The sequence below is a fragment of the Symphodus melops genome (genome assembly GCF_947650265.1).
Source record: "Symphodus melops genome assembly, chromosome: 6".
NCBI lineage: Eukaryota > Metazoa > Chordata > Actinopteri > Labriformes > Labridae > Symphodus > Symphodus melops.
In genome coordinates this window covers 21,366,662-21,394,290 of record NC_136696.1, presented here as the reverse complement: position 1 = coordinate 21,394,290, position 27,629 = coordinate 21,366,662, and the positions used below count along the sequence as shown (strand labels likewise).

The following is a 27,629-nucleotide window of genomic DNA, read 5'->3' as shown; positions in this document are numbered from 1 at the left end:
ACAAGGACATCGACATGCTGCTTAATTGCATGGTCAAGAAGAGGAGGAGGTTAAGCTATGAGGGACGCACAGGAAACCTATCAGTGCATGGTGTGTGTGTGTGCGTGTGTGTGCATGTGTGTGTGTGTGTGTATGTGTGCTGTGACTGCTCTGTGCTTACCTTGTGCTGTGGAGAACTATCATGCCAGTGGCTATGTGACAAAATGAGCTACTTAGCAGCCCGTGTCGCTATCCCCTCCAACATGCGTACCCTGCCAAGTGTCCTAAATACTCTGCTCCATTGTCTGCCTCAGAAATGAGCAATGCTGCAGGATGGGAGAACTCTCTCTCTCCAAAGGTGCACAGAGTAGGGAGCAAGAGAAGGAGGGATGGAGGGAGGGACGGAGGGAGGATTGGAAAAGAAAAGGGCTAATTCCCCGAGCAGGACAGGGAGCCATGCAAATGGGACGCCACATAAGAAGCCTCCCTGCAGCGTGAGCGCTCCACGTGGGGGTCTTCTCTGCGTCACTGTGGCCAGACTGCAGTTTAATCTTTTAAGTCCCCCCCCCCATACACATACACACACACACACATACATACACACACACACACACACACACAAACAAACTAGGAAAAAAAACCAGAAACAGAGACATACACAATATCATAAGTTAGTCTCCCTCGCTCTCCTGAACCCCAACTTTAACGCCATGCTCCACCCTGACTTCACTCCCATCATTAGCCTGCCAGCTTTACACACACCGTAACCATCATCACCTCCTCCACTGTCACAGGGGAAACAATTATTCCCCCGAGCAAAGATGTCGAATGCTGAGGGAAAGAAAAAACACGAGACACGAGAAGCTACGGCTGTGATTTCGATTTCTTAAGTTAAGAGTTGTCACTTTCTGAAGTTCACTTCCTCTTTCTCAGCTCACAATAACTGAACTGCTCTGACGTTCATGTATCTGTTCTCCTGGAACAGAGGAAGGATTAAGTCTGTTTTTTTTACTTCCTTTAACTTTTAGGAGTGAGTGGGCATATTGACTACCTCAAAGCTGGTTGTTAAAGGAACAATACGCCATTAAAGGTACGCCGGAGTCACCCGATCCATTTTTCTTCCAGAAACGGGGAAAAGATTGTCCTTTCTTTCACCACACTCTAACTCCTGTATTTCTCCTTCACACAATCAAGAGCATTGTATGACTGTAGGCATTGTGTGTTGCTTTGTGTTTGTTTTGTACTCTCTTTATGTATTATGTATAAGGGACATTAAGGGAGAGAGATTGCAGATCGGCTACACGTGCTGTAGTGTGGTGTCAGTTCAGTGTACGTGCTTCATCCCACAAATTCACTCAATAAGTAAACACTGTCAACAACAAACATATTCAGTGTTTATAAGGTTTGCGTACGTCACTTTAAAGTCATACAGTTGAAGTGAAGTTGTGTTTTGTCCAGCAGTATTTTGTCAATGCTAAGCCGTTTATCTAACACACATTCATCTTTATTAAGCAGAGAAGCATTTAGATCAGATTTGGATCACTTCTTGGCCTACATAAAGAGCAAGACGCAACATTTCATCCATATCAGTGTTTGAACTAGCCGATGAATACAAAGAAATCATGGGAGAATTGTGTAATTGAGAAATGCTTGAGGTCATGTTAACAGTGGTAGACGAGCTCAGTGACCTCTTTCATTTGAACTGTAACTTGTCTCATTCTGTGCACTTCCTTCTCACAGTTCTGTAATCCGCAGCTAAACACGTTTCGTCTTTTAGGCTCACTCCAAATTTATTTTTCTTGTATTTTTGTCGATGATTTTTTTTTTCTCCTCTCAGCATGACTTTGGTATCAACCACTTGAAAATACAGTTTCTTTTTCTGGCACCATCAGTTTAAGAAAGTTTTAGAGCTAACTTTATGAGTGACAGGTCATTAGTTTACTTCCTGTAGGGGGAGAAAATGGAGAGAGAGAGAGAGAGAGAGAGAGAGAGAAAAAAAAGCTCAAATAAGGACTAAGAAAGCCATTAAGCAAGAAATGGAACCCCAAACCTCTGCAGTGGAGCTCCTTGCTGGCTAACAGCAGAAGCAGGAGGGGATATTTTATTCAGCTGCTCTCAGATGTTACACACTTTCTACTCCTGCCTCTAAAATGAGCTTCATGTGTGCTCTGTTTGGGAATAGCCTCCATCATATAAACTCTCACAGAGCAGTATTAACTGAGAAAATGCTAAATGAGTGTTTCAGGGATTTGGTAGATAAGACACTAGCAGATTACGGAAAGAAGGAACTACAAATTCAGCTGAGTTTCACTGAGGTTTATGTCGGAATAACTACATAGAGCACCATTTTTTTTAAGCAAATGACTATGTACAGCACGGACCCCGCTCGGCAGGGACTGACAACATCACATGAAATGTTTCATCAGGCCAAAAAGAAGAAAAAAAAGAAAGAAAAAAAAAACGCCTTTGTGCTTATAGACAACAAAACAGAGCAATGGATTGATTCAAATGATTGGATTTCATGGTGTTTAATCATGCCGATAACCTACTGCCATCTATCTCACTGGGCAATTTATGTCTAGCTAATGCTCCAAGGGAGGAAAATGCACTCAAATTAATAATTGATTCTGATTCCCTCCTAAGGCCTCGCATTATGTTGGGAAATTGTGAATAACACGGACAGGAGAGAACAATTAGAAAATGCTGCTGCAAAAAAAAAAAAAAAACAACAACCCTGTTGCATTACTTTAGGCTAAGACATGAACATCCGTCATGAAGCGTACACACATCTCTTAGGAGGACCAAAAGGGATTGAGGATTTCAAGTTGTGAAAGTGATTCAGTGTCGATATCAGAAAAGGTCGCACTGCATTCAAACTGAAATGAACCCAATAAAATCTGGAACAAAGCCTGCACTTAACCTTGACGTCATATAAACGAATGGGTAAGGTCAAGAGAGCCGCAGATGATGCTTGAGACTGAATCAATCTAATAGCTTCCTTTAAGATAGAGCCAGAAATGTAACCGAAGAAAAGTCACAAGAAATGAGCCGTGGAGTAAGAGGTACCCATGTCTTCCTTTTAGTGAGCACTCATGAACTCCTCAGCTAATCAAAGCCCATGCAAAAAAAAAAAAAAATCTGTGAGAGGAAGGGCGCAGAGCTGTGCAGCGGCAGAGCAGAAGGCGTGTGTTTCATCGCTTCAGTTCTTTTCTTCCAAAGTGATTTACCAGAGACTTCTGACTCAGCACCGTCCCAGTGCTGACAGGAATAAAGGAGGATCATCTCCTCCCTCACGTGCTGTCAGAGAGGGAGTGTTGCAGAGTAGTAGGAGCATTTACAGGTCCATGTCACTTCACTAAAGTAGATCTAGTTTGGATATAAACCTGGTGTAATGAGGTTGTTCATTGAAGAAAACATCTCTTCCTCGTTTCATTTACAGTCGAATGAATCACTCACCAAGGTGTTAAAAGCTGTTTTAGCAGTGTGCCCTTTTTTTTTTTCCAACACCCACCGTGCGGCAAAAGTTCAGACATAAAAATATCTCTGGAGAAAAAGTCAACCTTCGTTCTCACTCATTGCCCTGTGTGCTTAGTTTGGTCATAAAAAAGGCATCAATATTAATTTAACCTGTTTCAGAAAAAAAAAAAAACTCCTTAAAAGAGCTAATCAAAAATCTCTCTTTAGAAATGTTTTTTAAGTGTTAAAAACAAACAGCATGAATTTAAAAAAAAAAAAACCTTCATCATCTGCGTTCAGTTGTTTTCTATTCAACAATACACTGGCTGTGCTTTTACATCAAACGCTGTGAAATTACAAATCATCTGCCCCCCTTTCGAGGTTTCGTGTTTATCTTGTTTCTCAGTAAATGAGTCATCAAAACGGAGGAATGAGTGAACGTCTTATTTCTAACTCCCATTTTTACGACGACTGATCAAATCAAACGTGAAGAATTAAAGACGAGATTCAACCTGTTTGACCTCGATGGAAGACACTGAACACAGCCACACGGACCGGTGAGCATCATCTGTGCAAAGTCTTTTCAGCTGTCTGCCTCACCATGCTTGTTGTGCTGTGGCATGTCCTCAGCATCATGTGAGGAGCAACACGCGTACATCATCAGTGACACTGATTGAAGGTTTCCTGTAATCAAACAGACTTTCTTCACACATTGTGAGCTCAAGGTTTCATCTACCTTCTTATAGCACGTCCCTTCTTTCAACATACAGTATTTGACCATTGTTCCAGTGTCTTTGAATGTCCTCTTCAGTACACACTGAGCTGTTATCTCATGTCCATTATATTAAGAAGAGGTCGTTGAATCAGAGTTTATTCACGTGCAAAGCATGAATACATGCACTCCTCCATTGACGTTAATATGGCTTCACTGCTGCTCATGGTTGATTGATAATAAGATGAGCACGACTCCCAGGGGCTTGAGTTTAAGCTAACGTAAATTGCCCCTGATTGTCAGATCTGATCCTTTACTCGAAGCCTTCGAGAGCGTCTTTTTTTTTAAGCCAGTCGAAGATAAAAGAAAAAACAGGCGGGCTGACCTGTGAGTGAGGAGAAGAGCCCAACCTGGCCCTAAAGATCTTTTTGTGTGCATGAACAGGGCTGAGAGGCTGGTCTGAATGAAGGTACCTTGAAAGGTGCTCAGCTCTCATGTAAGAGTGCTTTTTCTTTCTGAATGTCATCTGGCGAGTGAGGTAGCGTAAATGGCTTTATTTGGAGTATTTTGATTTGAGGGAGAAAAGAACAAAAAAAAAGCTCTTTATAGGTACATTTGAACATTTTAAAAGCGTTTTCACATCATTTCACAGCAGGACTGTTACGAAGAAAATGTGCTGTTTGCACAGACGTCTGTTACTGCGAGGAAAACTGGCGCTTAAAAGGCAACTATTCAGGAGAATCCAAGCTCAAGTTATTTCACCTCTGGGTATTATCTTTTGATTGATTCACTTTCCTGAAAACTATCCATCTGGTGGTGAGTCTCAAAACATTTTCTAACAAAATCACACAGAGGACGAGAGGCTGAGCGGTGACGGGGGGAGTTGAGGACACAAGCCTTGCTTCTGTGGATTAAACAAGCTCAATTACATTACACTATCTGAACGAAGTCACTACATAATCAACCAATCATTATTTCTACAGAACATTTAAAAAACAATAAAAGTAAAACACAATTTAAAAAAAAAATCTTTTTTAAATAGGAGCGTGAATAAAAAATGTCAAAATGTGAAGATCAGATTGACATAGAGGTCATATGAAGCAGCTCTGAGCTGGAAAAAAACAATCACCACATGAGGCATGTTCAATACTGTGTACATACAGCGGGCCTACATACATGACATACATGGATGAACAATGCACATATAGGGCATGTCATTACAGCTGCATACATTATGATGAAGCTAGACAGATAATTGCTCCTATAGGTGACACTTTGAAATAGGACAAAAGTGCCAGAGGTCTTAAAGTGAATTAATCCCACACTGTTCATGTGACATACCAAACACTAGTAATAAAAAAATAAAAAAAATATTGAGAACCAGCCATTTATAATTTATGAACAGATGTTTTGCTGGCAAAAAAATGTGAAAATATTGTCGAAAAACGTAAACATGACAAGCTTCAGAAACGCTTGCAGGATGTACTTACAGACACACACCTTAGTGGATACAACACAGACACTCACACACAGGATCCTTCTAACAGCCTACAAACTAGCAGGCACACACTCAATGCTTCAATAGATTCATCCTCTCAGTGTGCACCACTGCAGTGTGTGCAGGTAGGATGCTCTGTTCTGAGAGGCGGATAATGAGCTGTTCCCTCTGCAGACGACAGAATCCCAGAGCCAGCAGACTTAAGCTGCACCACGCAACACACACACAGAGAGAGAGACAGTAACGCCAGAGAAGGCAGCAAACTTCTTTACTCTGTGCTTACCTTCTCCACAAAGCACACACACACACACACACACACACACGCGCACACAGCAGCGAGCCCACTCTGCCACCCACCTCTGTTCCCGAGCTCAGGCCCCTGAGGTGCGTGCAGAGGGAGCACCCCAGCACGCCTGTAGATACGGTCCTGTTAGCGTTGAGCCGAGCCAGCTGTATATCTCTCCTCCACAGTATGCCGCAAGATAAACTGCTAGTCTGCTAACGCTGGTTAGCAACTGCTCTCATGGCATCCTGCCCCTTTCTATCACAGGCCCTCAGTGGCACAGAAGCCTGCTCCTTTTCTTACACACACACACACACACACACACACACACACACACACACACACACGCATCCTCATATAAACATTTAGCTGTCAAATCATAGGGCTACCCAGCTGTGACCTCACATGGACACAGTGGAGGAGGAAGGGGGAAAAGAAGAGCATGACAGTGATGGCGGAGAGGAGGGGGTTGGGGTTGTGTGTTGAGGGAGAATGATAACAGAGGAGGGTTAGATAGCACGGCAACGACAGGAGAGAGGAAGAAAAGGACGACAGCGAAACAGGAGGTGTGTTCAGACTACACTGGGTGGCACGGGGAGGATGCTGCTGCGAGGACAAGAAAGCGCAAAACGAAAAATGTCTGGGTGTGAACAAACTATTGGAGGGAGGGAAGGGAGGCAGGGAGACAGTTGAATATTGGTGGCTGTGAACAATGCAACCACACAGGAGGAACTGCCACAGTGAGGCAACTGAGCTACAACAACAACAACAACAACAGTCTTCACTCCTTTCCTCTCCTCTACTGATTCATCCAATCTTCCTCCTATCTTCACTCCCTCTTCTCCTCATCCCTCCTCTCTTCATTCCCACCCTCTAATCCCTCTCCTTTGGGCATGTTGTATCCATTCACTCTCCTCCTCCTCCTCCTCCTCTTATTTTCCATCCTTTCACTCCTCTTCTCATCCATAATGGAGCGTTTGGAAAGATCCGCTTCCTGTCGTGGGCCCAGTGCCCCTGGAGCCAGTCGGGCCTGTATTGATTCCTGCACCAGAAGAGTCATCAAGGCAAAGATAACACGCTTTAGCATCACGCTGAATTTTCTTGCATCCCTTCCCTCCCCCTACTCCCTCCGTCCATCTTCTCCTGTCCTCTCCTGTCTGTCCAATCCAACATAACGTGCTCACAAATCCAATTAGGCGAACGGATTGATTGATTGGTTTGGAATTTGGAATAATCAAATCCAGATTTGTATCTGTAGCGAGTTTAGATGCGAGGGAAAAGAAAAAAGGAGGGTGAGCGCAAGATTGAGCAAGAGAGTACATTTTTGTGTGAGGTTTTTTGTTTTTTTTCCCCATGTGTTTCCTTATATCGTGACAGCCACAGTCTTTATAAAACACCAATACACAAAGCAACAACACGCTATTTGAAGTTCAAAGAAGTGCATATATATATCATGTCTCCTCTGGGCTATCCGAGCGTGCCTCAGTCTGACACATGACACGTCACTGGATGCTACATTACAGCTCATTGGAATAGATGTACACCCTATGCTGTGGCTCGCCCGCCTTTCCTTTTGACCCAGGTCTTCAGATATAGGTCAACAATGGCATCCAAGTGACTGTGTCTCACACGCACAATGCTGCTCTTTTCTTTTTTTTAAGGACTGGACGAACAATCTCTCATGCCCTGCAGCGGGAGCCTACGACAGCATCCAGGACAATAGGGATAAACAATGACCGTGCGTTAAGATGTGTTCTTTTACAGCCGCGCGGTCTGTGAAGTTCGGAGCCTTTTAGAGGAAGGGTCAGCGAGTTCTGCTCAGCACTTCAGGAGGCTGCTGCGTCTTGAGGAACATGGCAGGGCGTCATTAAATGGGCCAATTTTCATGCTCGCTGAGCAAAACACATACAATGTAAAGTGGGTGGCTAGATGCAAAGAGACAGGAGAAAATATGTCAAGAAAACAACTTAACATGGCAGTATGATCAACCTGAACTGATTTCTAAAGGCAATGGTGGTTTAATAACAGGACTGAGCATTTATCTCTGTTCTTTACTACGCGGGTCTAGACTGAAGGACTGTGGCTGTGGAGTCTTTCACAGTGCGTCAGTGTTTTTAGATCACACGAACAGGAATGAGCTGAATTTATTTTTCAAAACAAATTTAGGATCACTGGAAGGGTTTTAAGGTTTGCTTGTATTATAAATGTAAATGTTCTTTATTTATACAGCCCTTTACAACAATCCTTTCGGCGAACCAAAGTGCTTTACAACAAGTGAAGTATAATGTGAAAATGGTAGCAAGCTGTCGAGCCGAGTGATACATTTACATTGTGTTGTATTCTTAAAAGGTAAACAAATGAGATGAAATAAATGTTTAATGAGGATGAATCTTATATTACCATGCGCCGAATCAGACTCAACTGTCTCCAGTGTAACCAGTTTGTGTTAGGACTCAGATGAAGTGACGCCGGGCCTGTGTGAAGCGGATCACTGGAGCCAATGCAGTCGCGACAGTAACAGTGACATCTTTGCAGCGTTGCACTTGAGTTTTACATCTTAGTTCACAGCTTCATGCAGTATTCATGAGAAAAGGGGCCAGCCTTTACAGAACCGCAGAACCTCTAATGATACTCGGGCTTATGAAAGGCAGAGACCCTGAAGAGCCAGCCAATGGTGGCAAAATCACTGTTCCCGTTGCCTTCTGGCAATCCCAGCCCTCAGATATGAGCTTTTTTTTTTTTTTTTTTTTTGGAGTGGAAAAATAGGCCTGACTCTTAATTAGCAAACAAGGTCACACAGCACAGAATCTCCAGGTCCTACGTCTGTGTCTCCCACTGTCCTGGAGATCAGACGCTCTTGTCCTGTCACGCTTACAATTTGAAATGCAAGCCAATAAAAGCCAACATGATGAGACAATAGAGAGGGTAAGGTGACACAAGACACCAGGCGGTGTTATTTAATATGTACATCAAAGCTTGAAGCCTTCTCATAAAATCACCCGACAAACTGCCTTTGTCAGCGTCTTCATTAAGCTCATGTGTTCAGAAGACCCAACAAAGTAAAGGTGGGAAGATTTCTGCAGGGGGAGTCTTAAAGGTGCCACGGTTTTCAGCTATTGTGTGTGTATAGTGGCTGTAATGGTTTCTTTCTCTGCAGTGGTTTGACACACCGACAAAAATCCTTTATCCACAAACCGTTTAATTCCCTGAGCTTTGCCAGAGAAAACCAGCAACTCCACAGTGAGTGGGTGCGTGCGTGAACAAGTAGCTGACATGTCAGACGGTGTTTCTTTACCTCAGCATCTGACAGGAATGACTCATGATTATAAAACAGAAAAAGCGTCCATACATATGAGAGCGTAATCAACACGGAGACACAAGTACGTCAATTGGAGGCCGAAGAACGCTTCTCACAGCAGCAAGGTCTTAACGGACGAAGGTGAGACACCGATTCTTGACATTTCTGAGTGAATTCAAACATCTGTGAGGATTTATTGAGCAAAATCCGAGGAGTGGAATCCATCAGGAGAGAAATCAGTGTTTGTCCGTGGAGCTCAGGCAAATCTGAGTTATGCGGTCTGGATCAGTTGAATATTATCGATTTGCCAGGATGGAACTGACGCCTCATCATCGGCGGTATTCCTTTATAGGACTGAGGATGTTCCTGGAGACTCACTACTCAGTCGATTAACACATTATAAACCACAGCGCTGCTCCTCCAAGATGCCAGTCATCCACTATGTTGGTTTACATTTTCTGTGTGTGTGTGTGTGTGTGTCATCTGTATGGTCTTGAGGCATACAAACCAAATATAGGCTCTAAGGTCTGCCTCAGCTCAGACTCAGATTTGTCCTGCTTTAGGTGTGTCCACACATAAATTAACAACCTCAGCTACAACAATCGACTGAAGGCCTGATTGATTTGACCTTCTTTGAATCCAGACAACATCATCACTTTTTCAACTTGATATCAATCAAGAACACAGAGGAGGCCCTTCAGAGGAGTATGCGTAGTTTCTCGGGAGATGTCACAGGGACACCTGATGCCACTTTAAGTGAACATCTTGTGTATATTTGTTTCTCCTGTCGTCAGGTTCTATCTGCAGCCTCAGTCTGTCTGTAGCTCTCGTCCCCTTGTCTTTAAGCCCTTGACGCTTATTGTCGTGAATTAACATCAAACCGCATCTGCTCCAAATGTGGCCAAAAGAGCGTTGGTATTCCTCCACTGCCGGTTGATGCACTTTCAATACATACCTAGGAACCTTGTACAAGCATTAGTTTGTCATAGGACTAGTCGGAAACAGAACAACATCTGTTTGATGTGCTATGTATGTGCCATTTTTATGTAATATCTATGCATATCTAGCTATATCTATATCTAGCATGTTACCCAGTCCAGTCCCAAGAAAGACAGGAACAAGAAACATCTGTTTTAGCTTATTTTGTTATATTTGAATGTTCATTAGACTGTTAAAAAGGGGACATTCAAAACTTTCATAACATGGATATTGCCAGATTTTCCTCCTATAACTGTGCTCTTTTCTTTCCTTTCTCACTTTACTGAACAAGAAAACAGCAGAGACATTATTTTCCCATTAGCCCTCACTTACTTCTTGTAAAAAAAAACTCTGTATGCACTGGAGTCTGCACAGATCCTGAAAAAAAAAAAAAATCCTTCAAGCCAAGAGGCAATGTAGCAGAGTTTTAATGGTTCTTGTTGGTTTTAAGGAATTACACAGAGATCTCTAATTGCTCCCTCACAGCACGGCCCATATCATGACTGCTCAGATAAAGTAGGCTTTATGCTGTACTTTGTCTTTGTTTCCTTTCCCACTGTGTTGCTGTGAGCTTCTATCAGGACAAATCTGTCTGCTTCTGTTAAACACAACTGATTCTCCTTTGGTTTTTATTGTTCTCAGTCGAGCCTTTACTTCCAGTAAGGAAACTTTTGTCTGCAGCTTCAAACACATTCTTATGTTCAACCTCACAACTACATACAGACAGCAGGGGAAAAAAAACACAAACATGATGGATGCACTGGATGTGCTGATGTTTTCAAAATGATGATTTCATTTACTGAAGCCACTGTTGATGTTAACCAAAGTCACTGTAGCTCCATTTCAGCAGCACAGATCTTGCCGAGGGCTGCATTCTGCAGTTTGCAGCTTTAAGAACTTGACAGCAAGCTCTGCACATGTTTGTTTTCTCGCACTCTTTTCCTATTTCCTAATTTCTCTCCCAGGCAGTTGTGGAGGGATGACAGCTTCTTCATGAAAGGAGAGGAACACGGGCCAAACAAGTTCTTTCTGAACAATACTCCTGCCTGTTTCATGCTTCTGGACCCAAAGAGGAGGTTTTAGAGAACAGAATCTCAGGCTTTATTCGAGAAGATGGGGAGCGCCACAACAGGCATATGCTGAGTTGTTTTCTTTGGTAACCCATTTAACAAACTCCAACTTAATGAATCCCAAAAGAAAAAATATCATAACTACAATCTGGCTTAGGGAATGTACATGCATTATGATCTTAATGATAAATAAGTAATTAAATTCAGAGAAATGACGGCGCCGGATGATTGCTTTTGGAAGATCTTCTCGTGCAGGAGAAGAGATTTCTCTCGCGGATATATCTGCAGTAATTCAGCTCAGCCACCTCCTCCAGGGTTAAAGTGCACAAGACAATGCATGCTTTGTGAAACCATTGACTACCAGACTGTATTAGTGTGTGCCGCTGCTTTTAAGCCTGGCCATGCACATTCATGCCTCCCCATCAGGATGTCTTCCTGCGCTGCTTGTGCCACTGCAGGCTCCACCGTTTCCATCAATGAGTGCATTTATGTGTAAAATAATATTCCCCCCGTTGTTTGGCACAAGAGTACTCCTTCGCCGAGGAGCCCAGTACACTATTTCAAACAGTCAGCATGAGCTCTTTTTCACAGCGCCCGAAACCAGAGTAAGGCAGCTGGGGCGAGCTAATAATGACATATGAAACAGCATGTGAAAAGAATATCCTATTAACTGTCTCTGTATTGTTGTTTTTTGATTAATTTTTTTTTTTTTGCATGTAGGGACTCTTACAAACTGGACAGAACAGTGTCTCCAGATAAATACAGTGACCATGTGAAACCTGTGTTTACTGCTGAGCACACAGTCACAGTGTCAGATGGCCTGTTGAAGAGAGAGAGAGAGAAAGAGAGCAATGAACACAGCCTGGGCAAAGACCTGAGTCATCTGGTTTCTCTCTGCCAGGTCACATCATGTGATCATGGTGCTGAACAGGTGCTCCCTTAAAAAAAAACCAGGAACAACAGAGGCAGATGTACTGAAAACAAGCGCTTGCATCATGACGCCAGACTATGAAAGATGCACTGTGTATCTGTGTTCTCAGATTGGAGTCTCTTTATGAAACCGAAAAATCTTTTGTCTTTAACCGTGTGTCATGTGTGTACGATTTGAAAGGGTTTAGTCCCACCTCATCGGGCCTTCTTTTGTCACACAGCTGCTCAACTTTCTAAGCCGCAACTTAGAGGAGCAGCAGACAATCTTCTGTCATCTTTTAGGCTCAACCCTTCACACAAGGAAACGATTTGTTCGCAGAGTTCAAACGTGATGACGAACGAACGACTCCGATCTCAACCTCTGCAGCTTCTTCCTTCACAGGAGCTCAAGTGAAGCGTGCCTTTCCTCCTGTGGCAGCGACAAAGTTAAACTAGGTTAAGACACTTTTCATATATTACGCTTCAAACAGAAGCTGTCGTCAGACTGGCCTAGAAACCTCGAAGGGGCCCTTTCACCTACATTGTTTTATTCATGCCGGTGCTTCAGTAAAACTGCACTGAGCGTTACTATGGCAGCGTTCACCGAGCTTTAAGACCATTAACAAATAAACTATTTCATTTTCTATATCTGTTGTTGTTCAGTCATAAGTGAAACATTATGGACATTGTAAATAATGTTGTGTTGCTTGTGAAAGAATAGTTTGATATCTTTAGAAAGTATTGCTTCCATGCTGAGAAGATCAATAGCACTCTGGTGTAAGTACCTCAGTTATGATGATGGCTTCAAAGACAGTGAGCGTAGCTAATAGCTACCATCAAGACTGGAGGCCTGCGATTGCTGTTGATGTGTTTTTTTCCAGAGGTAAGCTTCAGTCTCTGTTGGTTTCGATGAGACCTCACAGGAAAGACAAACAAAATGATAAAGTGGTAATCGCTGAGCTTCGGACATCTGAAGAGAGAGCGAGGGATGACATGAGACGCAAGGCGGAGGAAGGGATTCAAACCCACAGCTGTAATAATTAAGACCAAAGCCTCCGTACATGGGTTAAGAAAAATAGCTTGCCGGGGCAACCTGTGTTGATATTTCCTTACCTTTTAAATCCTCAAATTTGATTGGTCGAGTACAGTTAGCAGCCCGCTGCTGCGAAGAAGAGACACAAATACAGCTTTGATCAGAGGCTCTCGACAGGTTACTTCAGTCATGCCAATCAGCAGGAAGAAGGCAGATTAACCACACGTCAGATGAGGGAGGAGAAGACATGAAATAAATTCTAAACAGAACATAACACTAGAGTTTAGGAAACGTAAGGAATTGATGGCACCATATTTTTTTTAAGCAGCAGAACTTTAGTTATTTTATAACCCAACAGTATCCTTAACCGTCAACGTTCTGTTTGGTGGAGTGGCTATGTGACACATGAACAGCAAGCAGAATAAATCCTTAAATGAGCCGCTCGTTGCCTCATGTTGGGGTCCTGCTTTTTCAAACATGCGTTGGATCTGTTCGATTTTGTGTCGGAGTCGGAGATGTGATGAATCAGTTCATGTAAACTGACGTCTAATACAGACAGTTAAAGGGCTCAAATGTGGGGTTTTTTTGCACCTCTTTCATTTCATTGTGCTGGAATCAAACCCAATCTTGGTCATGTGACAATGTGAAGAACATTAAGTGCACCAGCAGCAGTCTCTTAATATAGAGTAGTTTCCATCCCCCTTAGGTCACAGAGAGGAGCACTGTAAGCTTTGTGTAGTTGTGCTCTGTTTCAGGGGAATTAAGAAAAGTACAACCCCTCCTCTTTCCATCCATTGTGTTTAAGTGTGTGTAGTGTGTGTGTGAGTGTGTGTAGGGGGCTGTGCTTGTCTGACTGTGACGCCGTGCCCTTCATTCTGTCTGTCCTCCATACACTATGGCCCTGTGTACAGCATGAGTGGAGCTGTGTGTTGCAGATAAGAGTTGTAGTATTGCATAGACTGTGTGTGTGTGTGTGTGTGTGTGTGTGTGTGTGTGTGTGTCTATAAAATGAGTGAAGGAACACAAAAACAACACATTGCCCTGTCCCTCGGTCACATTCACCTCTGGATGCCCTTTCCTTCACGCGCTGCGTGTCATGGCACCTTCCTCATAAAGAAATGCAACCAGCGACACTGGCTGCTCTCCTGCTGACACATTTTACCAGGAGGTCCTCATATACAGTATGAAAGCTGTCCACTATCATGCAACTAATCACGCATGCATGGCTTTTTTTCCCCCCCCTCCATGGAATAATGTAAGAGTTAATGAGAGATGGGCAGGGAAGTAATGCTGTGATTTCTGGCATCTCCCTCGGTCTAGACGGCCAGTAATGAGAGCAATAAGGGGATATCTTCACTCTCATCTTCCCTATCTTCCTGTTTACTGTCCGTGTAAATTCCTCTACAGTAAGACGGACATGTCCAGAAGAAAAAGATCCGTGATCAGAAAGCTGGCATCAGCATGACTTGCTGAAGCAGTCGCTGTCTGACTCATGTTAATTAAAAGGCAGAGATGGTGCACAGCAGCATGTGTTATTTATCATGGGGGGGGGGGGGCTGCGTCTTCTTGGGGGCAATTTGCTGTTGCGGAGTAAAAATTGTGCGAACAATGTCGGTAGCGTGAATTAGCAGATTGCAACAGAAGCTCCTGCAGATTCAAACAGTGCCGAAGGGGGGAAAAAACCCCAAAAAAATCTGCAGCATAATTAGTGCACAAGTCTCATGCATAAGTCAGCCAGATTCCCTGCGATCAGAGCTGAATAATGATATGCAAACTGAAAGGGGACAACTTTTGTTCGGGGACATTTTAGGCTAGTTTGTCGGAAGCTATTAGTGCTGGTGTATTGTCCCACTCGCACTTAGAGGGAGCATGACGCAGGTTGTTACATCATCACCTTGTGAGTTTGTGAGCCAGATGTGACAGTGTCACTCCACCTGAAAAGTGTTGCCATTACACAGCATTTGGCAGTGCCAAGGCCTTGTACTAAGAGTACACTGCTCGGACAGAAGAGGGCCACATAAGCATTGTTTGACCTCTTTCATGCACTTATTAGCGATGCAACAGGAGCGCTGATTTAAGACCCTTTGAGAGCATCCAGAGAGAACAGGTTTGTAAGTGTGTAATGGGAGACCAACCTGTTTGTGGTGCTCACCCACACCGAATGCTAATGTGGCCGGCATCAATGGGCTCTTCATGTCAGGATGCAGCTTGGGCACAGGAGCTCGGAGGGCTGACCAGCGGAACACAAATACACCGGCGCCATGGCGAGAGAGCCAGGAGAGGACAGCGGCTGCCCACAGCCCCCCGAGCCCGCACCAGCCACGGCTTTTATTTCTGGTTACACTGATCTAAGGAATGAAGGGAGAGCTCCAAATGTTTTGTCCAGAGTCTGTTCCTCAGTATACCCCTGGAACCCCCCTCACCACCCCTTCCTTTTCTCATTACCCCTTTTCTCTATCTGCCTTTTACATAACCAGAGTGCTGAACTGAAGAACACCAGGCTTTTTTTTAAAAAGAGTTTTGAATCAATACAGACAGGCTCCGCAAGACGATCAGCAGTATCTCCAAAACTGACATTAACCAACAAATTATTTAAAATAAAGGGCATATAGCATTGTTTAAGAAGAATATCAAATGGGAATACGATAGGACATATAATGTAAATATAATATATAATACAATCGGATATTCATGGATGAAAAATGAAATGGAGAAAGATTTGATTACATGAGTGTAAAATGACTTTGGGTGGTCCCAGTAGAAGCTCTGCAGGTAAACAAACAGGGAGATTGGATAATGGGCATACCAATAGCACTTGCTGAGGCCCCCATAGTGCGATGCTGCCCATCTCTGCCAAGGGTAATGGGATTTCGTTGGTTTAAATGCACTTCACTCACTCTGTGGAGCCAGTAGGAAGCTAAACTATTGATCCACAAACAATTTAGTCGTCCAGCTGTCCAGAGAGAGGGAAAACAGGACGCCTCTAAATGTATAATGAGGCTTCCCAAGAGTTCAACGTCCTCAGTATTCACTCCACGTGCCGGGAGGCCTTCGCCTTTGAGCTCTCAGTGCTATTAGCCTCTACACATACACCTCGCACACATACCCTCCCATGGAAGGCTAGGGGTCAGCCAGCGAAAGAACTGGTGTGCTTCTCACCAAGGTTGCTTTTGATTAGTGCAAGAATCCCCTTTCACCCCCCCAGGTCGTTCATTATTTTCAGCACACAACTGGTGGGGAGTTCTTGTCTCCAGTTTAGCATGCTAACAGTAGCAGGCACCACATGCTGACACCAGCGAAGTTAGCAAGAAAAACAACATACATGAAAGGTAGAGATTGGTTTAGCTTGAGAGCTGTGCACACTGAACTAGCATCCATGAAGTTGTGTTATTGTCTTAGACAGACGGTCCCAGCACCATAGCAACAGGCCTTGCTCAAAGGCCCCAAGAGTAGCTTTGCCTCGACGAGAAAGACGCTTTCTTACCTAATTGGACAGTTCTTTGCACCATCGGGCTCGCTCTTTATCCCCAGCACTATAAGATAACAGTGCAAGCTGCTGAACTACAGTAAGCTTCCACAATCCACTGATAGACTCAGATTAAACTGGATTAAGTCCAAAACAATGCAGCCCATTACTGGGAGTATCAATGATGGAGGGTACAGAGGTAATCTCATCTTTAAAACGATGCTAAATACTAGCTTTCATGTAAGGATTATGAGATGTTTGACCATGTTACAGGGGATAGACTGTATCCGTACAGGTAATGTTTTCAAAGCAACAAATGGGATTAAAGTATCTCTGCATTATTATAAGATGTTCCTTTATTCCCTGTTTGCTCAAAGGTCATACCAAACTGTCAATAAGGGTCGGAATATCATACTTTGTCCTTGAACTAAAGGAAGTGTTATCAAATCTTTGGTAGTAAATCATGTTGATACGACAGAACATAGTACCAAAGAATGGAGATATGTGAAGAAGGCAACAATATAAAATCACATTTAAGGTAGTTCGCCAATCAATCATACAAATAAGCATACAAATCATGTGTATTGTGATCTACTGCAGAACCCGTGCACAGCTTCAGCCGCCATGTAAACAATGTATGTGACTGAACACAGAAACAGATGGCTCAAGACTCCCAAGTGAGAAGTGCAACACTCGCTCGCTCGGTCAAATAAAAACACAAGAGGTCGTCTGACACAGAGAGTATAATTAAGACTCATCCAGAGTAAGACGCTTCAAATGAACTATTTCATTAGAGACAGTGTCCTCTGAACTTGTTAACCTTTAGTGCTGCTTCTTACCATCATTAGATACAAACACGTTCAGTACTGGTGAGTAGCCAAAATGCAATTAGCTGTTTGATGAGCACATAACTCTTGTGAAGCCAGATAAGGTTCGGTCTCGGCTATAAGGCAAACAAACTCATTTCTGTGCTGACGTGGTAATGAAGACAGTCTCATATAATGTGAGCATAATGTAAAGGGCTGATCAGGCTGTTAGCAGGCGGAGGGCACACATTTGTAATCTCCTTCTAATTGAGTCCATAAATCCCTGAAGATTTACTTTGATTGTACAGTCTAATAATATCTCAGAGAAGCCCGAGCGACAAATCAGAGAAAAGGAGTGAAATCTTGTCAAGTGTAACCTACTTTCACACTGCTACTGTTCTTAAACGCAGCCAAAAGCAAGTCCTAAAGACGCTCGCTTCAATCATCAGACACACACACACACACACACACACACACACACACACACACACACAAACATACACACACCACACACAGATGGCCTGTGAATCAATAAATTAATCATCTCGTACATCAATCGTTTACCCAGTTCATCAGTGGCTTCTTCAATAGATCTCGAGGATTTCTTTCAAATTATGAATTTGGAACAAGTGAGATGTTTTTGACTGGACTAAATCTTCCACCTGCCTCACAATAACACTTTGATGACATTGATCAATGTCATCCTATTCCCCCCATGAATGACAGGGAGGAGATATCAGGCAATATCAGTGCACTCTACCTGCTTGTCCCTCCCACATTATCTTAATGGAATAAGCTGATTTTGAATGAGACATCACTTTGGCAGATCGACAAATCACAGAGGCCACTCGAGTCATGCAGGAAGCTTCGCTTCTTATCAGCAAACAAAATCAGGCTGATAAGGACAAGGCCAACAGATTAAATGTTCTCCGATAAAAGACACAGTTATATCTAGAAGGATGTTTTATCGATGATGCTTTTACAACCGAGCCATATCTAAGCTTTTTTTTCTTTAGTCAGTAAATGAGGAAGATCTTTCTCCAGGAGTTTTAATGTCCCACAGACAGAAAGCCAGCACTGAATAGTTCATCAGATCAATCCATTTTCACCTGCATGTCTGTGCGTATGTAAATCAATGAAGGGGTCTTTTTTATTCTGGCTATACTTTATACTCACTTGAGATATTGCAGAGAGTCTGGAATGCTGGAGAGCTACATGAGTCACACTAACATTCACGTGTTCTTGCGCACAGTGTGACTGAGTAATTATTCATTTCGTGGTCTGACCTTAAAAAGTAACTAGTCCCCTTAAGTGCTGGGAGAAAACTATTTAAGATCATTAGATGAAGGTTGGCCCCAGAAATAGAAAATCAGCCCCGGTAACAAAACCTGATTCAGTCAAACAAAGTGACTGATACGAGATGCGTCCTGTGCATGTAAAACTATGCAGGATGGTTAAAAGACACATCTGGCTACTAATGTTGGTAGCTGCATTAAGGCTGCAAAAAAGGGATTATTCTCAAATACCAAATAATCTGACCTATTTTCTGGATTAAAGGTTTGAAATATACAATATCTAAAATACTGAGACAGATCCATCACGGTCCAGTCTATGAGGATAAAAAAGCAGCATTTTTGCATCTCAGAAGCTACAACTAGCAAAGTGTTAGGCGTTATTAATTTCAATAAATATAAAAATGCTAATCTATATTTTCAAAATCGCTGGATTGTACTTCTGTCAGTGGCCTTCTGTCCATCACCTGTGCAAGGAGGCGGGTTTGAGATTACATTTCATTTCTACATTTCGCTAAATTGATGGATAATCAACAAGTGTGACACCACTGCACTGTGTCTGTGAGTTCTTCCCACTCAGCTCAGCCCCTCCACATAAGATCTATAAGGTCGTGTGCATGCAGAGAGCAGAGAGCAGTCCACAGTGGGAGAATCAATGGCAAGCCCGGTGCAAACTGCATTCACACAGCCAGGCATGGCAGATGGGGACTGAGGCCCTTTTCTCCTCCACAGGCATGAACAGAAGAGAGGTCTGTCTCCAGGCAAACACAGAAGACGTCACGTCTCTGCCTCACTGCTGTACCATTAGTGGAGCTCGCTATTGATTGCAGGCGTGTAAATTGCTGAGCAATTTAAAAGGAAGCATCCAGACAAGAACACCACATGTTTTGTCAGCAAGACAGTGTGAAGCACTTGTACAGGCAGTGAAGACAGTTGCAGCAGTACAGGCTGGTGACTGTGTGTCCGTTCATGTGTTTTTGCGCACACAAACGTTCACGTGCTTGGCCTGTCACGTTTTGCCATATCATTGTCCTTCCCGAGTTCACTGCAAGAATGAAACTGGTCTACATGAAGGGGTTTTCTCCAGCTTGACTGACACTGCATTCGGAGTGGCAGAACAAACAGTGCCTAACAAACTAGCCCTGTAGCTGCCAAATGCTGACACTGCCAATCACTTAGCGGTAAGTCGAGGCAAAAAAAATCACGCACGAAATCTATCTTTGTCTTTTAAATGCTCTGACTCTTTGGCCGAGAATTTGTTATCCAAGGCTTAGAAGGACATCTGGACCCAAATCTAATCTCCCAAAATGCCTCTAAAATTACCTTAATCTGAGATGGCAAACATCCAAGGCTCTGCTTTGAGCATCAACAGCATGCTCAAATTATGGCATTGGTGTTTGAAGGACATAAGGAAATGTTAATTTTTTTTTTAAGTCTTGATGCATTTGACACATCTGGGCTAAAAATGCATACAGCAGCTCAGTAAACTCTCTCACTTTCCTACTCATGTTCATGGAAGCATTCTGACTGAAGTGAAGTCAAGAAGGGAAGGTCGAGGACAGCTCTACTTTCTGCCTCAGGTGAGGTTAGCCTGTCTGTCTCAATACAGGACAGACGTGTGTGATTGGAGCATTAGATCCAAAGGAGATGTAAGGGCACAGTTATGTTGATTCATTTGACTGTGACACTAATGAAGGCTGAGGCAGCACCCTTCAGATCCTTCACCGAACATCCATATCTTCCAGGACACTGTGTTATGTAAAAACTTCCTTGTCATGGTGGCTAGTCAAACTGCTGCAGCGCCTACAGCTGATTCGCAGGCAGGGAGCAGCTTATTATAAAATGCAAAACTCTGTATCCAGTCATAATATGTTTCTAGAGCAAAAAAAAAAAAAAAGGTGACACACATACTGTAGGTTAGTCTTCTTCTGAGCGGGGTAGATGCATTCACCTTGCATGATGGAGAGGGTCTGCATGTCCTTAGGGTGTACACAGGACAGCACAGGGTGCATTAGCAGCACACAGACAGGCCTACAAGATTCATAAAGTGCTTCACCTGACAGGCGACTGGAGAGTCCCTCTGACATTTTGTGCCACATGTATGGCTCCGATTCAGTAAGGAGACAATACACAGAAACCTTATCACACATATCACACTGAATAGCAGAAAAGAGCCCACATCGACCGTCTAGTCAACAAGATGTAGGTGTGTAAAGTCCAGATCTATAGGAAGAGGACAGAGATATATCAATGAATTCTGTGAAAATGTTATTTTTCTTTTATAATGTAATTCAAGAGCAAACATCTGTAATGAGTAACAAGTATGGAGACACAAAAGCCCACACAGATCTTCACAGGATAAACTACGACTTAATGAATACTTAAAAAAAATGACCTGCCCTGATGAAGTCAGCTCTGTCCATCACAACAAAACAAAGCACACGTCAGGCGTCATAATTAGCTTGTAGTTTGTTGTTAATGATTACATCCTAAATCAAAGCTACAAGCTCATGACAGCACAGTGGAAAGCTGTGTGTTTCAATGACGCTCTGATGTCGATTACAAGGAAAATGACTTCAATGGAACACACCGGGGCCATTATTGTGAAACAATAATCTCATTTTATATAAACATATCAACCCAGAATGAGATCCAGTGGTCTGATAGGAACATATCCGGATGAAGGATGCTTTTAAGTGGTGACCACAGCTATACAGGAGCTCCTTACTTTTAATGTACCACATACTCACTTATGTTTCAAATCTTACACAATCATATGCTTGCAGTTCACTGGACCAGTGCACGGCTGAAGGTGAGTTAAAAAACCTCGATCTCTTTCACAATGACTTTTAAAAATACATAACTCCTCATCATTTTTCGCAATATACCAGACACCTTTTGTAACATTTTCCAGACAGTGTGAGAAAGTTCTCAGACCATCACCTACACTTAAGATATAGCCTCTCAGTTTGTCCACTTTACTGATGGCGAGTCAGGACGCGCCCATGACACCTTCCCCACCACCTGAAATCCTGACAGAATAACCCTGCAATGAGCCATTACTGAGCAACACAGCTTCATCTGCCGAAGAGGACACACCAACAATACGTTTCACTGAAATGCTGCACCAACACCAAGAAATGCGTTTGAGGTCCACCCCAGATCGAAGTGTTTACAGTGGTCGGGTGCTTTATCTCTGGCTGTAATAAGGCAGGCAGCAGTTTGAATCATCGCTGCATGTGCGGCGCTATGAAGCCATGGCCTCAGGCGAGGTCTAATCAATCATGGATTCAGTACTCAGACTTATTACTTTAAATCAGGTGTGCTATGTAGAGCGCAGACAAATCACAACATCCTTATATCTGCTCTGCGCATTGATTATTTTTGGGGAAGGGAAGAAGTGCATGCCAGGATGTGAAGCAGCTTATAAGCATCATCCCCACCGTGCCACCATAAATCGGTATCTCGGCATCTCTTTACACCTGTCATTACAGCATAACATGCAGAACGCATTTTCTTCTTACAAAAAAATCGTTGCAATTGTGGCTTCACTGCAGAGAGGTGCATGCTCCATCCTCGCATCCCACTCAGTGCGTTGTAAACACTGATTCCCCCAGCTGTCAAAATGCAGCGCCTGAAATACTGTCCAAAAAGGAGCTTTTTTTTTTCTACCCATCTGTCCAGCGCCGGTCGTGTCCTTACCTTCCGTAGCGGTCAAATCCGTTCGTCCGTGTGTCCTTCACGATGCTCACGCCTGCTCAGCACCGCATTGCCCGGCGCTTAAGAGCGGGGAAGGAAAGTGAGAGAGCAGCGGTCCTGTCCCCCGTGGGCTGGATGAAGGGTTACGACAGGCGTCAACTTAAGGGGGCGCTAGATCTGCAGGTTCATCACACACCAGGACAGAGGCTCTCACTAACTCCTGAGCTCACATAAAGGGTTTCCTTATATGAGGGAGAGGAACTTTTTAAAAAAAAAAAGTATGAGCCTATAAAACCCTTCAGTATCTCTATTCTAACACAACACAATATGTAACCCTCAACAGTGAAACTATTTATGGTTTTGAAAAGAGACTTTTACAAAGGCCAGACGGCATAGGCATTAAAATGTAATTTCATTGGTAATTGTTTATTGTGTTGGCTAATAAATTAAATATGGCGTCCCCAAACATTGTCAAGAGATTCCCAAACATTTAAAAGCCTGCTTAACCAACACGCCTGGCCTATCTGTTTGCACACTGAGATAGCTAACATTAGCAAGCATTCAGGCTGGCTTTTCTAGTCTAATTATCTGTCGAAAATAGTCAATACTAAATTGGATTGTGGACCAAGTTGACCCTCAAAGTAAAGGCTCGAGACTAAACAACACACGACTGCACGCCTTACAATATATTGTATTATCTATCTTAAGGGTGGCTAACATGTGAAGTAATCCTCCTGGCCACCTGACCAAGAAGACCTAAAGCTTTGGTAGTCTCACCAAACTCCAGAGAAAATGATTTCAGAAGCTTTACTATGTTGGCTAACTCAAATTTCGGCAGAAGGAAACAATGCATTGCTACATTTTATCAGCGCTGAGCTTTAATCATACTTAAATCATACCTACAGCTATTACATATCATAACAGATACTGACGGTCTACTCTGTGTAAATGACATGTTCATTTAGAAACCATAGTTATTTTTCCCCCATATTTGTACAATGGCAGTTTAGAAACTCTTTGTCATTTCTAAATTTGGCCTAGGGCTATATTGTTTCTGAATTATTAAACTGTGAGCACCTTGGCCTATATATCATCATTTGTATTGAAACCATAGACTGTAAATAGATTGAACACACATGATCATATCCTGTGGAGCTCCAAAACAGTAAAACTAAAATAATGTTAAAAAAAAGGCTGTGTGCACAAGATAATACTCCCCATAGGCCTATAAGAACTGTAAAAAAAAAAAAAAGTCTATTTTCCCTTAAGTTGTAATAGTTTCATTTCTCTTGTCAAAACCTGCCATTCCTTACCTGACCACTTGTAGCGCCATCCAATCGTCACGTGACTGATCTCTTGTCTTCATACTGTATGTCAACCGTTTTTATTAACTTCTATTCCCCCAACACAATGAACAATTTTTCCTTTTTGTCTAGCTTTTTCCCACATGACATTTAAAAGACTGTCTGCTTCCGTGCCCTTAGTGTTGTGTGACTGCAGTCCCAGAAATGACCATTTTCTTAATTCTGGCCTTAGGACTGAGTTACCCTTCAACCTCGGTGGTAATGTATATTTAAGTCATTGTTCCTGACCCTGATTCTTGCAAATATGTTTTTTTAACAGGACAAACCTGAAGTACATCTCAAATTCAAGTCTACGGCTTGAATACTTTGTCTTATAATGACTATGCATAAAAGATTTGAACTTGCAGCAATGAACCACTTTTTAGAGTGGTGAATCTTAATAGTTGATAATGTGGTTAACTGAGTTTTGTTCCACATTTGGTGCACAAGTTTCAGAGCCAGAAGACGTAAAAAAAGAGCAGATAAATCTGTTTGCATGACGGAGCACCACTAGGGGGTAGATGAGAATTGGTGTGTAACTGCAGCCTGCATTTTAACTGTTGGCCTGTTTTTCATCAGGCAGATATCAAAAGGACACCTCACTAATTACAACGCGTTCCCCATGTGTCAGTCCAAACACGAGACCATCTCAATCCCCTGGGATTAGATTTAAATCTTGGATGTAAACACCACAGCGCAAATAATAATCTGCAGTGGCGGCGGCCTATAAATAATGCAGGAATCTTGAGAAAGAGCACGGAAGAATAAATTGAAGGACTTAGCACCCGTGGATGAATTTTGGGGGGGAAATATGAAAAGCGTCTTTTTTGAATGTGACGAAACTGACTTTACAGAAAGGTTATAGTTTTATATTAAGTGGAGTTTTGATGTTTAGTTCCTTAAGGCTGTTATTGTTCAGCCTCAGTTCAAAGAAGTTTCTTTTGAGATTGGAGCTGATGTCAGTATGCAAAAAAGACAGTATCTCAAGCCTTGGGGGGAAGTATTACAAAAACATGTCAGTCCATAGAAAATAGCCAAGAAAAGATTTGGTATCTCTGGAAAAAAAAGTCATTATATTGAAAAAAAAAAAAAAGCTGCATAATACAGGACCCGAAAAGGATATCCTTTTGTAGTTATCCATGATCTTGGTGTATTCATATCTCAGACAAACACTTTTGTTCCTCTAACAACATGGCAGAGCAAATAGACACAGATCCTGCTGGTGAATAACACTGTTACAAGGCCGGTCTCTGGGGTGGATAAGAGGAACAGCAAACACCCTGCTGTCTGGAGGAAAGAATAGGTGGCTGTCATCTATCTGCGTAGCAAAGGGGAGGTGGGGAGGGGAGGGAGGGTGAGGGTAAATATGATTTACCCCCAATGATCTCCACAGGGGCTCATGCAAAGGTAAACCCCCACCCACACAATTCAAATACCCATGGGAAATGTTGAGGGGTGAATGGGGGATAGGAATAAGTGTGTGCATAGGGTTATAATCCTTGCACTATCTTGATAAAAAAAGAAGGGGGGAGTGGGTTGAAAGAGAGTGTCAGATCGATAGAACAAAGCACCCTCATTTTATACTATCCATCACGGACAAGGGAACTATGAGGGGGATATCGCTTAACCCATCCGACCCTTCTGTGTTCTGGGTTTGTTAGAAACACTGCTAAAGAAATGATACTGTTTTCACTGGAAGCGTTTGGATCCTTTGTACAGGAGGGATTTCCAATTTCGGCCTAAGCAAACCTACTATTCAGGCTTCAAACAGCTTGGCTTGAGTGTATATTGGCAAATGGTTCATCAGCCATATGGAAATGTCACAGAGTAATCATAAACAATTATCCTCCCCGGCTCCCAGTGCATCAGAAAAGGGCACATTTACATAAAGACACAATGGTTCCAGCACTTACATTAGAGGAACAGACGCCCTACAGCTCAGCACACTTACAAAATATCAAAAACTAAGTGATGGTGTTTTTCTAATACCTGTCTTTCTCATTCCTCTCTTGCAAAACGCCTTATTGTGAAGTACGTCAACGTTAAAAAATCACGTTCTTCACTTAAGAATCCGGGATGCAAATGATGCACATCAAAGCTCCCAGGTTGTTTGAAAACAGGACAATGAGATCATGTTAATGTTATTCTCCCTCCATTGAGAGCAGACTGGGGGTCGACATAAATCCAGCTATAGATCAATTCAAACCAGGCTTTCTGCCCAGCCGTAAATCAAGAAGCTGGACGCAGAGGATGTTGGAATGGTTAATGGATGCTATGGCAGACGAACAGCCGACACAGAATGAATCCACAGAGGATTGGATGAGGAATGAGAGGATGAAAGAGAGAAGAGGGCTGGCTGCGACATGAGGAAGGAGGGGTTGGGTGGAGTTCAGAGGGGTAATGGGGCAGCTGCTTGTTTGGTGGCAATGATCACCAATTGACTGACAAATAATGTGATTCTCTTGCCATGGAAATAAAAAACGAATCCTCCTACACAAAGCCTTTATGACTGATGACAGGGATGTCAACAGAGTGTTGAGTTTGTGTGTTTACAGAATATCATCTAAGATTAAAGGTGAGTAGTGCACTCTTAATTCAACATTTGAAAGCATGGTCCAACTGTGCCTTCAACATGACATCTTTTTCTTGTCTCTTTGATCAGGGAGACTTTCCATGTACAGTTCAGTCATTTTCCCTGCTTGAAATATTGTATTCAGTGTTTAAAAGCGTGTTGCTTGTATCGGCATTAAGTGCAGTTACCTCACATCACTAGGTGGCAGTAAAGTCAAAAATAAAACCTGTCAAATACAAACAAATTGGGGCATCCTCATCAAAAAATAAAAAAAACATTTGGAGATTAACTGACGTTAATGTTCTTCCAAACAGCTGCAGCTCACAATGATGCACCCATCCTTTAGAAAATAAGAATTAACTGCGGTTTGGAAAAGAAAAAAACAACCATAATTCCTGAATATACAGAGCAGCAATCCCCTTTTAATCACTGCTGTTATTAACTGTAAACAATGCTGTGAAAATCCCAAAACAACTTTAACCGGGAAAAGAAATGAATGTACCTAAATGAACAGAAGGCAAAGAGTTCCTGCCAGAGGGAGAGAAAGTAATTCCAACACACTAGCTACCAGACTTTTCTGCTTCCTGACACCATTTCTGTGTGATAATGCACCAGATGGTGGGACACTTTCTCACTATTACCCTGACAATATGACTGTAATTGAAGAGGAAGCGCCACAAGTGAGGGCCAACTGTTCCATAAGGCTTTCTATAGCTGCTCCACTGAGGCAGGTGTAGGGATCAATCCATCCACAGGCCTCAGTTTCTGTACAGTGGAGAGTTACTGTTCAGTGTATATTTGAAGGTGTCGGTATACATGTGTTGTTCACATGGTAATGTGTGCATTTGTAACAGGTCTAACCTTCCCATGTACCCATTTAAGAAATGAAAAATTAAGAGTCTCCTAAGTAACACAAAAAGCAAAAAAAATATATCTAAAAAATATAAATATAGCAAGAACATTACACAAGACAAATCCTATAACAAATGCTTCTGCATGCTTTTCTCTTTTCTTTTATTACTCTTTACAGTTTTGTACCATATCATTTCAGGCCCTGCCACCAAAATGTATGACTAAGTATTTTAATTTTAAGAACATTGAGCCTACACTTGTGTGGATCATTGACGCTGGATACATCGTCACCCATGAACACACAAAGATAAAGCACAAAAATGCATAAAGAGGGCATTTCCTGTGTCTGTAGGTGGTATAATTTTAGTTACGTAATGAAACAT

The 27,629-nt window shown here is 42.6% G+C and overlaps 1 protein-coding gene across 2 annotated transcripts in view; it reads right to left on the bottom strand.

The window, feature by feature from the left end:
• The window catches only part of cntn1a (contactin 1a), a 58,297-nt gene extending 35,668 nt beyond the window's left edge, over positions 1-22,629 (bottom strand). Inside the window, exon 1 of one of the 2 annotated variants that reach the window (XM_079346849.1) lies at positions 22,483-22,629. The gene's annotated coding sequence lies outside the window, so the exon portion shown is untranslated. Of the gene's footprint in view, positions 1-160; positions 298-22,482 lie in introns of those variants that run through there. The other variant, XM_079346850.1, reaches the window with a different exon arrangement.
• Positions 22,630-27,629: the final 5,000 nt, after the last annotated feature.